The 13,888-nt window shown below is 42.8% G+C and overlaps 1 protein-coding gene across 1 annotated transcript in view; it reads left to right on the top strand.

Annotated features, from left to right (window-relative positions):
• The window catches only part of LOC120239712 (zinc finger protein 30 homolog), a 78,238-nt gene that overhangs the window by 7,153 nt on the left and 57,197 nt on the right, over positions 1-13,888 (top strand). The window contains exon 2 of the mRNA XM_039244144.1: positions 3,379-3,471. The gene's annotated coding sequence lies outside the window, so the exon portion shown is untranslated. The remainder of the gene's footprint in view (positions 1-3,378; positions 3,472-13,888) is intronic.

Raw genomic sequence — 13,888 nt, 5'->3', positions numbered from 1 at the left:
TTTTGATTTGTATTTCCTTGATGAGTAGGGATGCTGAGCATCGTTTCATATGTCTGTTGGCCATCTGGATGTCCTCTTTGGAGAAGTGTCTGTTCATATCTTCTGCCCATTTCTTTACTGGGTTGTTTGTTTTTTGGGTGTGGAGTTTGGTGAGTTCCTTATAGATTCTGGATATCAACCCTTTATCTGATATGTCATTTGCAACTGTCTTTTCCCATTCTGTTGGTTGCCTATTAGTTTTGTGGGTTGTTTCCTTTGCCGTGCAGAAGCTTTTAATCTTGATGAGGTCCCATTCGTTTATTTTTGCTCTTGATTTCTTTGCTTTGGGGGATGTGTCAAGTAAGAGATTGCTGCGGTGGAGGTCAAAGAGGTTGTTTCCTGCTTTCTCTAGGGTTTTGATGGTTTCCTGTCTCACATTCAGGTCCTTTATCCATTTTGAGTTTATTTTTGTGTATGATGGGAGAAATTGATCTAGTTTCCTTCTTCTGCATGTTGCTGTCCAGTTCTCCCAACACCGTCTGTTAAAGAGGCTGTCTTTTTTCCATTGGATATCCTTTCCTGCTTTGTCAAATATCAGTTGGCTGTATACTTTTGGGTCCACTTCTGAGCTCTCAATTCTGTTCCATTGGTCTATGTGTCTGTTTTTGTGCCAATACCATACTGTCTTGATGACGACAGCTTTGTAGTAGAGGTTAAAGTCTGGGATGGTGATACCTCCCGTTTTGGTTTTATTTTTCAGTATTACTTTGGCTATTAGGGGTCTTTTGTGGTTCCATACAAATTTGAGGATAGTTTGCTCTAACTTTGAGAAGTATGCTGGTGCAATTTTGATTGGAATTGCGTTGAATGTGTAGATAGATAGCTTTGGGTAGTAATGACATCTTAACTATACTTATTCTTTCTATCCATGAGCATGGGATGTTTTTCCATTTCTCTGTGTCTTCTTCAATTTCCTTCATAAGTTTTCTATAGTATTCATCATATAGATCTTTTGTATCCTTGGTTAGGTTTATTCCTAGGTATTTTATGGTTTTTTGTGCAATTGTGAATGGGATCAGCTTCTTGATTTCTCTTTCTGTTGCTTCATTGTTGGTGTATAGAAATGCAACTGATTTAAAACAAATTTTTTAAAAAAGCATAAAACATGTACTTCCAGACCCAAATTTATCTTTAGTTTCTCTCTAAAAAACAAGAACAGATAAACCTGATGTTTAGTAGTCAGTGTTTCGGTATTCTGTCTTATTCGGAAAAGACTGAGATATCCAGTGAGTTCAAACCAATTTATCACTTAATTGAGCAAAACTTCAGAGTGTTAGATTATCAAAGATTTTGGAAGCTGTTTAAACATTTACCTATCAGTCTTTTCAGTTATTGAACCTATTTACTCTTTTAACAATTACCCATGAAAACTATGGGACAGACAAAATCTTAAGTTATTTTTAGTGACAAATTATAAACAGATACGTGAACGTGACTAGGTAGAAAAAAGGTTAATTATCTATTATATTCGAGGTTGATAACTCTAAAAGACCTATCTATTTTAATGAAACCGACAAGCTTAATTTTAATTTACAAAAATGATCCCAGATGTGTGAATGTGAAAAACATTTGGGGTACATATACCATATATATGACATTCTAAAATTATGTATATGTGACATTCTAAAATTATATATGACATTCTAAAATTGTACATATATGTGTGTATACAATTATGCATGTATACATGTATACACACATGTATATACACATTTTTTATAAGTATTTGTCTATGAGCCAGTTAAACAGAGCTCTTACCTGTTCCAACTGCCTGCTTCCAGTGACCCAAAAGTCGTCCGTCTGGGGCTGTAAGGAAAGGAGGAAGGGCTCTGGGTGGAGATTTCAGCTGGGAACAAGAAACGGACCAAACAACCAGGTGTGCTGGTGATTTCAGTCTGGTCTCTGCGAGGTCACTCCCATTTTGAAAGGTTGGATCATCCAAAGCCTGTGAGTGGCTGGGTCCTGTGATCTTCTGTCACCAGGGTGGTCCAGACTCAACTTGAATGGGTAGTCAGTTTCCCTGGAGTGTTCTGAGCATCATGCCGGCTTGCCCACACTTTGTGATACTGTCTCCAGTTTGTCTCTAAAAGCTGTGCCACGTGCCTGATACGGCTTATCCCAACAGAAATCCTTCTGAGTAACAGTATTCGGAGTGGCCCCTGGTCAGAACACCAGGCTGGCAGTCACAGGTGTGAAGAGTGAGAGCCCCCTCCGTCCCCCAGGGAGTCTGCCCCCTGCCACAGTAACTGGAACAGGTTTAGCCAGAGTGACCTTGTGCTGATGGCTGCTTCGTCTGTTGGGAACCAGGGAAACAGGCCAGAACCTGAGAAAGACACACCTGGGTTGCCAGACTTGTAAGTGAACTGAAGTGAATTTGCTCCTTGCCGAGTCACAGATAGAAACGACACCAAGTGGAGCTGTCACACAAGGGAAAGTTTGTGTAACAAATAAGGGGATCGCAGGGAATAACTTCTAAAGCCAAGACTCCTGGAGCAAGGAGTCTTTTATTTTGGCTTAGGGTGAATAATTTTATTTATTCAAATTTATTGTTATTATTTTTAATTTTTATTTATTTTTTGAGAGAGAGAGAGACAGAGCATGAGCAAGGGAGAGGTAGAGAGAGACGGAGACACAGAATCTGAAGCAGCTCCAGGCTCTGAGCTGTCAGCACAGAGCCCGATGCGGGGCTCAAACCCGCAAACCGTGAGATCATGACGTGAGCCGAAGTCAGACACTTAACTGACTGAGCCACCCAGGCACTCCTCCCCTCCCCTTCTTATATGTTCATCTATTTTGTTTTTTTTAATTCCACATATGAGTGAAATCATATGGTACTTGGCTTTCTCTGATTGAATTATTTTCCTTAGCATAATACATTCTAGCTCCATCCATGTCATCACTAATGGCAAGATGTCGTTCTTTTTGATGGCTGAGTAATATTCCACGGTGTGTGTATATGTGTGTGTGTGTGCGTGCATATACATATATATATATATATATATATATATGTATATGCACACACACAGATTGGAATATAATACATATACACAAACCACATCTTTATCCATTCATCACTTGATGGACATTTGGGCTCTTTCCATACTTTGGCTACTGCTGATAGTGCTGCTGTAAGCATTGGGGTACATGTACCCCTTTTTGTCTGTATTTTTGTATCCTTTGGATAAATACCAAGTAGTGCAATTGCTGGGTCATAGGGTAGTTCTATTTTTAGATTTTCTAGAATTCCACAATGTCCTCTCTTCTCTGCTGAGCACAATAGTGGATGGAAAGTTAGAATCTCTAGCAATACTCATATATATTTTTTCTTCTAATAAACAGATCTTGTGTCAAAGCCAGACCTGGTCATTTTTTTGGAGCCAAAGAAGGAGCCTCGGGATGTGAAAAGAAAGGAGACAGTAGCTACACACTCAGGTAGGTGGGCATGAATGACGCAGATGACAGAGGAGAGGTTCAAATGTCAGGGAGCAAGGTAGACCTCACATTGTGGCTTGGGCAGCCCTCCTTGAATAGAAATAAGTTTGAGAAGCATAGGTGTATTTCTCTTGCTGTCTCAGAGGGACACTTCCTGTCCAACACCGAGCAGGCTCTTACATCCTCTGCGGATTCTCCTTTAGCTCCAGTAATGGTCCATCACGTCCACAGCATGGATAACATCCTCCTCGTGGATGGGGAGGGCCTCCATGATCTGAGTGCTTTTGGAGGCCTAGGCAAGTCTGTGCGTATTTCTGAGGATTTCTATGTTATGTCTGCGTTCTTTTTTTTTTTTTTTTATGTCTTTGTTTTATTTTGAGAAACAGAGACAGCAAGTGGGGGAAGGGCAGAGAGAGAGGGAGACACAGAATCTGAAGCAGGCTCCAGGCTCTGAGCTGTCACCATAGAGCCTGATGCAGGGCTCGAACCCACGGACTATGAGATCATGACCTGAGCCAAAGTCGGACGCTTAACCGACTGAACCACTCAGGTGCCCCAAGTTATGTCTGAGTTCTGTTTTGCCTCCTGTCAGAAGAGTATGAGGATGGTGGGCATATGGGGATTTGGTGCGGAAATCTCAGAAACAGTGGAGACAGATTTCACCTGTTTTCTGCTTTTTGATTTCCAAGCTCATGGAAGCTTTAAACATTCTGTACAAAACTGAAACTCAGTAATTTCTTCAGATAACAAAGCACCTCCCTAAAAGGAGAAAATTGAATGCTTTATTTCACTTCAGTTTCCTTATTCTTTCTGGACTAACAGTAGAACTTGCAACCCAATTTTTTCCAGTTTCTCAATTGTTAAATAACTTAATGTTTCTATTTGTATCCAAGAGATCCTACATAAGGTACTGCCATATGGGAGCTGGAACATTTAGAACTTAGAGCACATTAAGGGGGCGCCTGGGTGGCTCAGTCAGTGAAGTGTCTGATTTTTGATCTTGGCTCAAGTCGTGATCTCAAGGTTCCTGGGATCCAGCCCTGTGTTGGTTCTGTGCTGACAGCGTGGAGCCTGCTTGGGATTCTGTCTCTCCCTTTCTGCCTCTCTCTCTCTCTCTCTCTCTCTCAAAAATAAATGAATACACTTAAAAAAAAGAAGTGAGTTATGTAGTTAAGTCCCATATTAAAAAAATGTTTTGTTCATACATGTAATTTATTTCAAGAAAAATTAATCCTCAGGTTTTTCTTCTTTCCTGAGAATGTGTCTGAATTTCATACCCAAGCTTTATTTATTTAGAGTTTTTTTAAGCTTATTTATTTTGAGAGAGTGCATATACACAAGCGGCAGAGAGGCAGATGGAGAGGGAGATTGAGAATCCCAAGCACGCTCTGCACTTAGTACAGAGCCTGACGCGGGGCTCAGACTCGTGAACCATGAGAGTGTAACCTGAGCCAAAGTCAAGAGTTGGACATTTCACTGACTGAGCCACCCAGGAGCCCCTCATCTCAGTATATTTTAAGACAGTGTGGGTTTCACTTGACTATTCCTTAGCTGTATGTCCTTTGCCAGTAAAATTACATATGTATTTGTATAAATACCACCCATTCATACTTTACTTGTGACTCTGCTTGTTTATTTCTTTCCATGGTTGGTGGTCACTGAATGTTTTATCATGTCTTGGTGGGTTGTCATAGTAACAGAATTAATTTCACCAAGTATGGTTTCAGGACTGGAACCCAGTGATTCTTTACTTCCATATGACACCCAGTGCTCATCCCAGCAAGTGTCCTCCTTAATGCCCCTCACCCATTTAACCCATCCCCTCCCACATCCCCTCCAGCAACCCCCAGTTTGTTCTTTGTGTTTAAGAGTCTCTTGTGGTCTGCCTCCCTCTCTGTTTTTATCTTATTTCTCTTTCTCTTCCCGTGTTCACCCGTTTTGTTTTTTAAATTCCACGTATGAGTGAAATCATAATGATATTTATCTTTCCCTGACTGACTTATTTTGCTTAGCAGTATACACTTACTTCCATCCACTAAGCGTCGACTCTTTTTTTTAAATTTTAAAAAATGTTTTATTTATTTTTGAGAGAGACAGAGTGTGAGCAGGGAAAGGGCAGAGAGAGAGAGACACACACACAGAATCCGAAGCAGGCTCCAGGCTCTGAGCTGTCAGCACAGAGCCCGACGCGGGGCTCAAACCCATGAACCGTGAGATCATGGCCTGAGCCGAAGTTCATCACTTAGCCAGCTGAGCCATCCAGTTGCCCCTAGCGTCGACTCTTGATCTCAGCTCAGGTCTTGATCTCAGGGTCCTGAGTTCAAGGTCCACCTTGGGTGTCCTGCAGGGCCTGAAATTTCCTTTAAAAAAAAATTCCGTAGCAGAAATTAAAGGAACTTGTGCTACCTTATTACAACACTACACATTTCTATAATTGTGCAAATATTTATATTTAGTAGAGACCTTTGTATTCTCATGTGATTTTAGTTCCTGTTTAGAATCCTTTTATTTCAGCCAGAAGGATTCCCTTTAATGTTTCTTGTAGGGCAGGTGTACTGGTAAAGTTCTAGAGGTTTTTGCTTGGGAAAGCCTCCATTGCTTCATTTTTGAAAACCAGTTTTGCCAGATACAGTATTCTTGGTTGGTGTTTTTTTTATCTTTCTGCACTTGAATATATTATTCCATGCACTTCTTTTTAGAAGGTCTGCTGAGAAAGCCACTTCTAATCTGATAGGAGCTCTCTTGTACGAGATGAGTTGTTTTTCTCAAGCTGTTTCAAAATTCTCTTTTCACCTGTGGTTTTTGCTAGGTTAATTATAATGTGTCACTTGCTCTTGTCCTGACATTTATCCTACTTAGAATTCACTGAGCTCCTTGAATTTGTTTCTTTCTTCCCAGCAAGGTGGGAAGTACAAGGTGTTCCTCACTGGAGTGCTCTGCTCCCTTTCCCTCTCCTCTGTCTGCAGTCCCTTTAATGTGCATATTGGCGCATTTGTGGGTGTCCCAGGAGTCCCTTACCCTATCTTCTTCCACGTTTTTCTTTGCTCCTCATAGATACCTTATTTAAAAAAATGTTTTTGGGGGAGCACCTGAGGGCACAGTCAGTTAGGTTCCTGACTTCAGCTCAGGTCATGATCTCATGGTTCCTGGATTCGAGCCCCAAGTCGGGCTCTGTGCTGACAGCTGAGAGCCTGGAGCCTGTTTCAGATTCTGTGTCTCCCTCTCTCTCCACCCCTTCCCTGCTCACCCTCTGTCCTTCTCTCTCTCAAAAATAAATAAACAGTAAGGATCAGCTTTAAAAAAAAGCTTATGTCAATAAATAAATATAGCAGTTTCAAAATTGATGATTTCCTTGCAGACCAAAATGTTACAAATTAATAATGGGAATTATTTCCTCCACATTGCATTGAGTTTATTTCTCCCAAACTTCATGTCTCTTGGTTTGAGAATCTCCCCCCCCAAATCCTGTCTTACCTACCTGAGTTTACTTGCATATAGGACCTACTTATTTTTCTTTGTTCCACTGTTCATGAACCGTTGCTCACATGACTTGCTCAGGGATTTTAGGAATGGTTTTCATCAAAATAAATGGTGTTCGGATATTAATTCAAATATAGGAGTAATTCCACAGTGAGTATATTACATTGCTTATTGTTTAATTGATATATTTCATTTCTTTCTTGAGTGAAGAACACAAAGTCAGCTTTCTTTAATTATTGTTCTTTTCCTTGGAAGACGTGATGTCATCCGGGTTACTCACCTCGGTGTAACAGTTTGATCAGGGGAAAACTTGGACACTTCAGGAGGCATGGGTTGTTCTTGTTGGTTTTTTGGGGTTTTTTTATGTTTTATTTCTTTCTGAGAGAGAGAGAGAGAGCGTGAACAGGGGAGGGTCAGAGAGAGAGGGAGATACAGAATCTGAAACAGGCTCTAGGCTCTGAGCTGTCAGCACAGATCCCGACGTGGGGCTTGAACCCACGAACCGTGAGAACATGACCTGAGCCAAAGTCGGAGACTTAACTGACTGAGCCACCCAGGCACCCTACCATGGGTTGTTTTGACATTGATTTGAAGTGAAACCAACACTGGAACAGTGCTGGGTGCATAGTAGATCTTGTATACTTAGGAAGGAAGTAATATTACAGCTCTAGGTAAGAGATAAAAAACATCCATGCTGATGTATTGGCATGAATTCCACATGTGGGGACAGGGCATCTGTCCAGGGCTGCACTAGTGATTCTGAACTTAGGAAGATAAATTCTACTTATTTTCTCTCTAAGTCATCTCCAGTTTTTCTCCGTCTCCTCATCTCCATTCCCTGTGACACACCCCCCACAGCTGCCCTCCTCCCGCGTCACCACACAGGCCCTTGTACTTTGGAATTCCAGTATTTTGGAATTTTTCTAATTCACAAGGAAATTATTTTTTAAAATTTGTTTAAGTATATTTATTTATTTTTGAGAGAGAGACAGAGAGAGCGAGTTGTGGAGGGGCAGAGAGAGAGAATCCCAAGCAGGCTCCGCACTGCTAGCACGAAGCCCGATGTGGGTCTTGAACTCACACGAACCAAGAGATCATGACCTGAGCCAAAACCAAGAGTCTGATGCTTAACCAGCTGCCCACCCAGGTACCCCACCAGGAAATGATTTTTAAGTGGGTCATTTGAGGCTATATTTAAGATTGAAGTACAACATTGTCACCACTTTGTTAGAAGAACAGGGGAGCAGTGTCAGCCGGCCACAGGATTAACTCAGGCCCTTGGCACCAAGAGAGTTGTGAAGGCAGATAAAGCGTGATGGTGGTACTCTTCGAGAAGAAGACAAGACCTGCTGACATCCAAGTCGGAGAACTCTTGAAATGTGAGGATAGACCTGGTAGGGAGCTCCTCTTAGTCACCCCAAGGTCTTAGGAAGCTTCTTGTGATGAACAAGTGTGGCAGAGATGGGAACTTGGGGACCAACGTGGGGGTTTTCTGGGATTGAGGGAAGTCAGATCCTTTTCTCAGGACTTACTGAATTCCTGGGTGTTACTGAGGACCAGATGCTGGGGGATGACAGAGAGAACTCCTTTTCCAGGCCCAGGTGAATGGTCCTGGATGGAGAGGAGAGGGTATTGGATGATATAAACCTTGTGGGCACAGCGTTAAGATGTCACGTGGCAGAGTAGGTGTTAGAGATGCGGAAGCCTCCTGGACAGTAATAGGCAGGCACAGCATGGCGTGTGTTGTCATTCCACAGAACCTAGCACCCCGCGTGTGTAAGCCCTAGCACCCCACGTGTATGAGCCCTAGCACCCCGCGTGTATGAGCCCTAGCACCCCGCGTGTGTGAGCCCTAGCACCCCGCGTGTGTGAGCCCTAGCACCCCGCGTGTATGAGCCACCGCAGGCTGTGTCCACCACTGATGGTGACCCACAAGTGGCATGGTCTTCCCTTACTTTCTCGGAGTCCCGTGCTTAGTGTGGTTCTTGGCTCTGGGCAAGGCCCCGAGTCATTTGGGAGAGAGAGAGAGAGAGAGATAGGGCATGAGCAAGGGAAGGGCAGAGAGAGAGGGAGAGACACAAACTCCAAAGCACAATATGGGGTTCAGACTCACAGCTGTGAGATCATGAGCTGAGCTGAACTCGAATGTTCAACCGACTGAGTCACCCAGGCCTCCCTGTAGGATGTTCTGTAATCTCCAGGTATTCATTGTCTTTCTAGATTTCTTCTTGTGGTCGATTTCAGGTTTCATAGTGTTGTGGTCTGAAAATAAGCACAGTCGGATCTTGATCTTTTTGAACTTTTTGGGGAGGTATGGCATAGATGGAAGAGGAGGAAGCCAAGACAGACTACATTAGAGTCTGATCCATTTATGAATAAAGCCTGACCTCTTTGCCTAGTTCTTAGTACTCCACTAAAAAGCCACTCAGGCTACTTGTGTGTGGCCTGGGCTGGAACTTATGCTCTGAAGTCTCTGATTGCAGAAGCTGTTCCATGTCAATAATTCTGGATTGGCAATTAAGTGTCAAAGAGGGAAGAGAATCTAAGCGTAGGTCTCCTTCTGGAAGACTATTTGACTTGGATATCTCCTGTTGATGTGTGCATGGTATCCAGGATCAAACCCTGACTCTACCAATGTTGACATGATCACTAATCTTTTTTTATTTGTTAATTTTTAAAAATTTTTTAAAAATGTTTTATTTACTTTTGAGAGAGAGAGAGACAGCATGAGCAGAAAAGGGTCAGAGAGAGAGGGAGACACAGAATCCAAAGACAGGCTCCAGGCTCTGAGCTGTCAGCACAGAGCCCGACACGGGGCTCGAACCCACAAACTGCAAGATCATGACCTGAGCTGAAGTCAGACGCTTAACCGACTGAGCCACCCAGGCGCCCCACTAATCCTTTTTAAAAAAAAATTTATTTTTACTGGTTATCCATTTTTGAGAGAGAGAGAGAGAGACTTGAGTGTGGGAGGGGCAGAGAGAGAGGGAGACACAGAATCTGAATCAGGCTCCGGGCTCTGAGCTGTCAGCATAGACCCCAGTGCGGGACTCAAACTCAGGAACTGCGAGGTCGTGACCTAAGCCGAAGTCAGACGCTCAACCAACTAAGCCACCCAGGCGCCCCTCACTAATCCTTCTTTTAATGAAATTATTTTTGTCAGTAAAAGGAGAATAATATTAGTGCTAACACATAGCACTGAGAACAATAAACACACTGTAGCAGATAAAGCATGGGTAACCATGGGGCATAAATTATAAGTGCTATGCAAACGAACATGTCAGAATGTAGTGAATATTTTGGATTTTGCTTTCCATGAAAAAGGTAACCCATAACTCATGTTTCATGCTGAATCCTCCTCTCTATTTGAATGTGAATTTGAATCTTGGAAAATAACAGAATGGCCTGTGGGCATTTCAAAATTGGAATGATCTCCCTGGTCCAGATTTTCATTGGAATCCTGCAGAATTTCTCTCTTGCATCAATACCTTCTCTTTTACTTACCTAGAATGAAGGCAAGTTGGGGAGGTTTTGTTTTCAGTCCTCTGAATGTAGCCAGCTTTTTGTCATTCCTTCTAGAGGAATCCCAGAGACCATGGCAGCTTCTGACTTAAAACATTTGCTAGTATTTTGGATGTAAATCTATTTTCTGTGTTGATGGGGCCATTTTCGATTGCTGGGCAGCACCACTGGCTGGAGTCTGAGACTGCCCAGTTGTACCATTCAAGCTCCCTGGTCAGGCAGGGTCAGACGGTTGAGTAATGCTGCCGGCTTTGCTCTCTCTCTCCAAGTAGGACTGTCAAGATCTGTTCTGTGGTTTCTGAGGATCTTTGGTCAGGCTTCCTGGTGGGGCAGGACTGGCGTCTGTGCTCATCAGTGGGAAGTGGCTTCCAACTTGCATGCCTGCCCAGACAGGGCCATATACAGAATGGCCTCCATGCTCTGGGTCAAACTGTTGGCTGGAGACCCCCTCAGGCATAGCTGCTGACAAAGCTCCTCGACCAGGTGGGTCCATCTCAGCTCTGCAAGTGGGCAGAGTGGCCGGCATCTCTGATTGGGTATCTGCAGGGTGGAACGCAGTCTGGTCTGGCGGTCTTCCAAGATCTGAGCACCTACCTTCTCCATGTGTCTTAGATCCCCAGTGGTCCAGCACCCAAAGTCCCCCAGGGATCTGGGTCTCCATGAAGTGAGAGCTGAGAGGCCTGGCGTTGAGGGAATGCTGGATGCCCACGCGCCCTCTCTTTCCTGGTGGAGGAACCACAGTTCAGGTGGTACCTCGTCGTGGGGCACTGTATTGGCCCCAGGGAGGTGCTTGTGGTCAAAGAGAAATTGCTCCTCTAACCCTTCTACCACTGTCCTTCCTGCTCTCTGGGCACAGGGGTGCTTCCGCCTCAGCCCTGAGTACTGAGATTTGCCCAGGGGTGTCTTACGTGCATAGTTGCCGGTTGAGCTTTCTGTGAGAAAGACTGACGTGCCAACTACCTCCGTCATCATCTTGTTGATGTCAGAGCCCTGTGATCAGTGGTTTTAGGTCTCATGAGCTGAAAATCAGTGTTTCCTTATGTACATATACGCATATGTGTATATAAATGTACATATGTGTATACGTATATACTTGTATACGTATATACTTATATACGTATACACATGTGTATATAAATGTATATATGCGTATACGTATATACTTATACGCATATATACATAGATTGTCTTTTTTCCATCATGTAGACTATTAAAGTAGTGGACCTTTAGATTTTGTTTTTTTGGTTTTTTTAAAAAATTTTGTTTTATATCTTTATTTTATTTTGAGAGACAGAGACAGAGTGAGTTGGGGAGGTACAGAGAGAGAGGGAGACACAGAATCTGAAGCAGGCTCCAGGCTCTGAGCTGTCAGCACAGAGCCCGACATGGGGCTCGAACCCACGGACTGTGAAATCATGACCTGAGCCGAAGTCGGACTCTTAACTGACTGAGCCACCCAGGCGCCCCATAGATTTTGAAAAATAACACTATTAATAATAGTGACAAACTCCTTTAGTGTTAAAGATTATTCTGTATGAGGGGCGTCTGGGTGGCTCAGTTGATTTAGCGACTTCGGCTCAGGTCATGATCTCACTGTTCGTGGGTTTGAGCCCCATGTTGGGCTCTGTGCTGACAGCTCACAGCCTGGAGCTGCTTCAGATTCTGTCTCCCTTTCTATCTGCCCCTCCCCCGCTCATGCTCTGTCTCTCTTAAAAATAAACATTAAAAAAAGATTATATGATATCCATACTGCAATTTTGGTTGTTTGGTTGTCACTGCATTTTTTTTTAATCCTCCTGTTTTAGTTATAGCTCTAGGAATATTCCAGTGAAATATATTGAAGACAAGTTTGATGGTACTAGGAGTGTTTGGTTTATTTATGTTTAATATTATAACGGATATAGTGGGGTTAGGACTTACCAGTTTTTTAATGCTCTTTCTTAGGCCCAGTCTGTTTTTTTCTTTCTTGACTTTTCCTATGTACATTTTAAGAAAAAAGTTCTACATTTTATTCTGCTACTTTGAGTGTTCTGTTCTCAGCATCTCATATTAAACTAAAAATTAGAGCATGTGTTTAAGAACAAGTCACAGTGTGAAGTTACTTCCTACCTTTTTTTTTTTTTTTAAGTTTATTTATTTTAGAAAGAGAGAGACAGAGCGTGAGTAGAGGACGGGCAGAGAGACGGGGAGAGAGAATCCAAAATGGGCTCTGCTGACAGCAGAGAGCCTGACACGGGGCTCAGACTCATAAACTGTGAGATCATGACCTGAGCCGAAATCAAGGGTTGGACGTTTAACCAACTGAGCCCCCCAGGCGCCCTACTTCCTAGCTTTAATTTCAATCTTGTCTATATAAGTATATTGTGACACAAATCTATTTACTTACTTACAGTTGTTTTTTGGAATGAGTATATTTAAAAAAAAAATAAAGTGCAAATCCTAAGTAAATAACCCAGTGGAATTTTGCAACCTGAGTAAATCTCTAAAAACCACTGAGATCAAGAAAGAGAATATTGTTAGTCCTGTGAAATTTTTCTTCAGCTCCTCATTAACTTCCCCCAAAGCTTGGCTCTCTTTTTACATGTAAGGCGATAGATTCCTGTCCTCATTTTTGTACTTAATATAAATGTAATCAGGCAACAGGAACTCTTTTCTATTTGGCTTTTTTCTTTCCATATGTTGTTTGTGAATGTATCTGCATTTACTGCACGTTATTGTGTATCATTCATTAGTGTATCATTCATTAGATCCAGATCCAGTGTGTGAATATCAAGCAATTAATTGCATCATTTTACTCTTTTCTCTCTTTTTTTTTTTTTTAATATTTTTATTTATTTCTAGGAGAGAGAGAGAGACAGCGTGAGCAGGGTAGGGTCAGAGAGAGAGGGAGACACAGACTCTGAAATAGGCTCCAGGCTCTGAGCTGGCAGTCAGCACAGAGCCCGACGCGGGGCTCAAAGCCACGAACCGCGAGGTCATGACCTAAGCGAAAGTCGGACGCTTAACCGACTAAGCCACCCAGGCGCCCCTACTCTTTTCTTTTTAATTAAAATTTTTTTTTAATGTTTATCTTTGAGAGAGGGAGAAGGTGACCAGGGAGGGACAGAGAGAGAGAGAGAGGAGGACACAGAATCCGAGGCAGGCTCCAGACTCTGAGCTGTCAACACAGAGTCTGACGTGGGACTTGAACCCACAAACTGCAAGATCATGACCTGAACTGAAGTTAGATGCTTAACTGATTGAGCCACCCAGGTGCCCTGCATCATTTTACTCATAATGGGCATGTGGATGGATTACAGTGTAAGACTGTCATAAATAGTGCTGGTCTGTGAGATCTAGAACTTGTCTTTTAGTGGAACATGCATTATAGGTTGGAAGGGAGTTAGTGACAGTCGCACAAAGTCTCTCCTTTTGA

Source organism: Hyaena hyaena, unplaced genomic scaffold (genome assembly GCF_003009895.1).
Source record: "Hyaena hyaena isolate Hyena2069 unplaced genomic scaffold, ASM300989v1 scaffold_235, whole genome shotgun sequence".
In the NCBI taxonomy this organism is placed as follows: Eukaryota; Metazoa; Chordata; class Mammalia; order Carnivora; family Hyaenidae; genus Hyaena; species Hyaena hyaena.
Note: the sequence above shows the minus strand (reverse complement) of the source record. Positions and strands in the feature narration are given on the sequence as shown.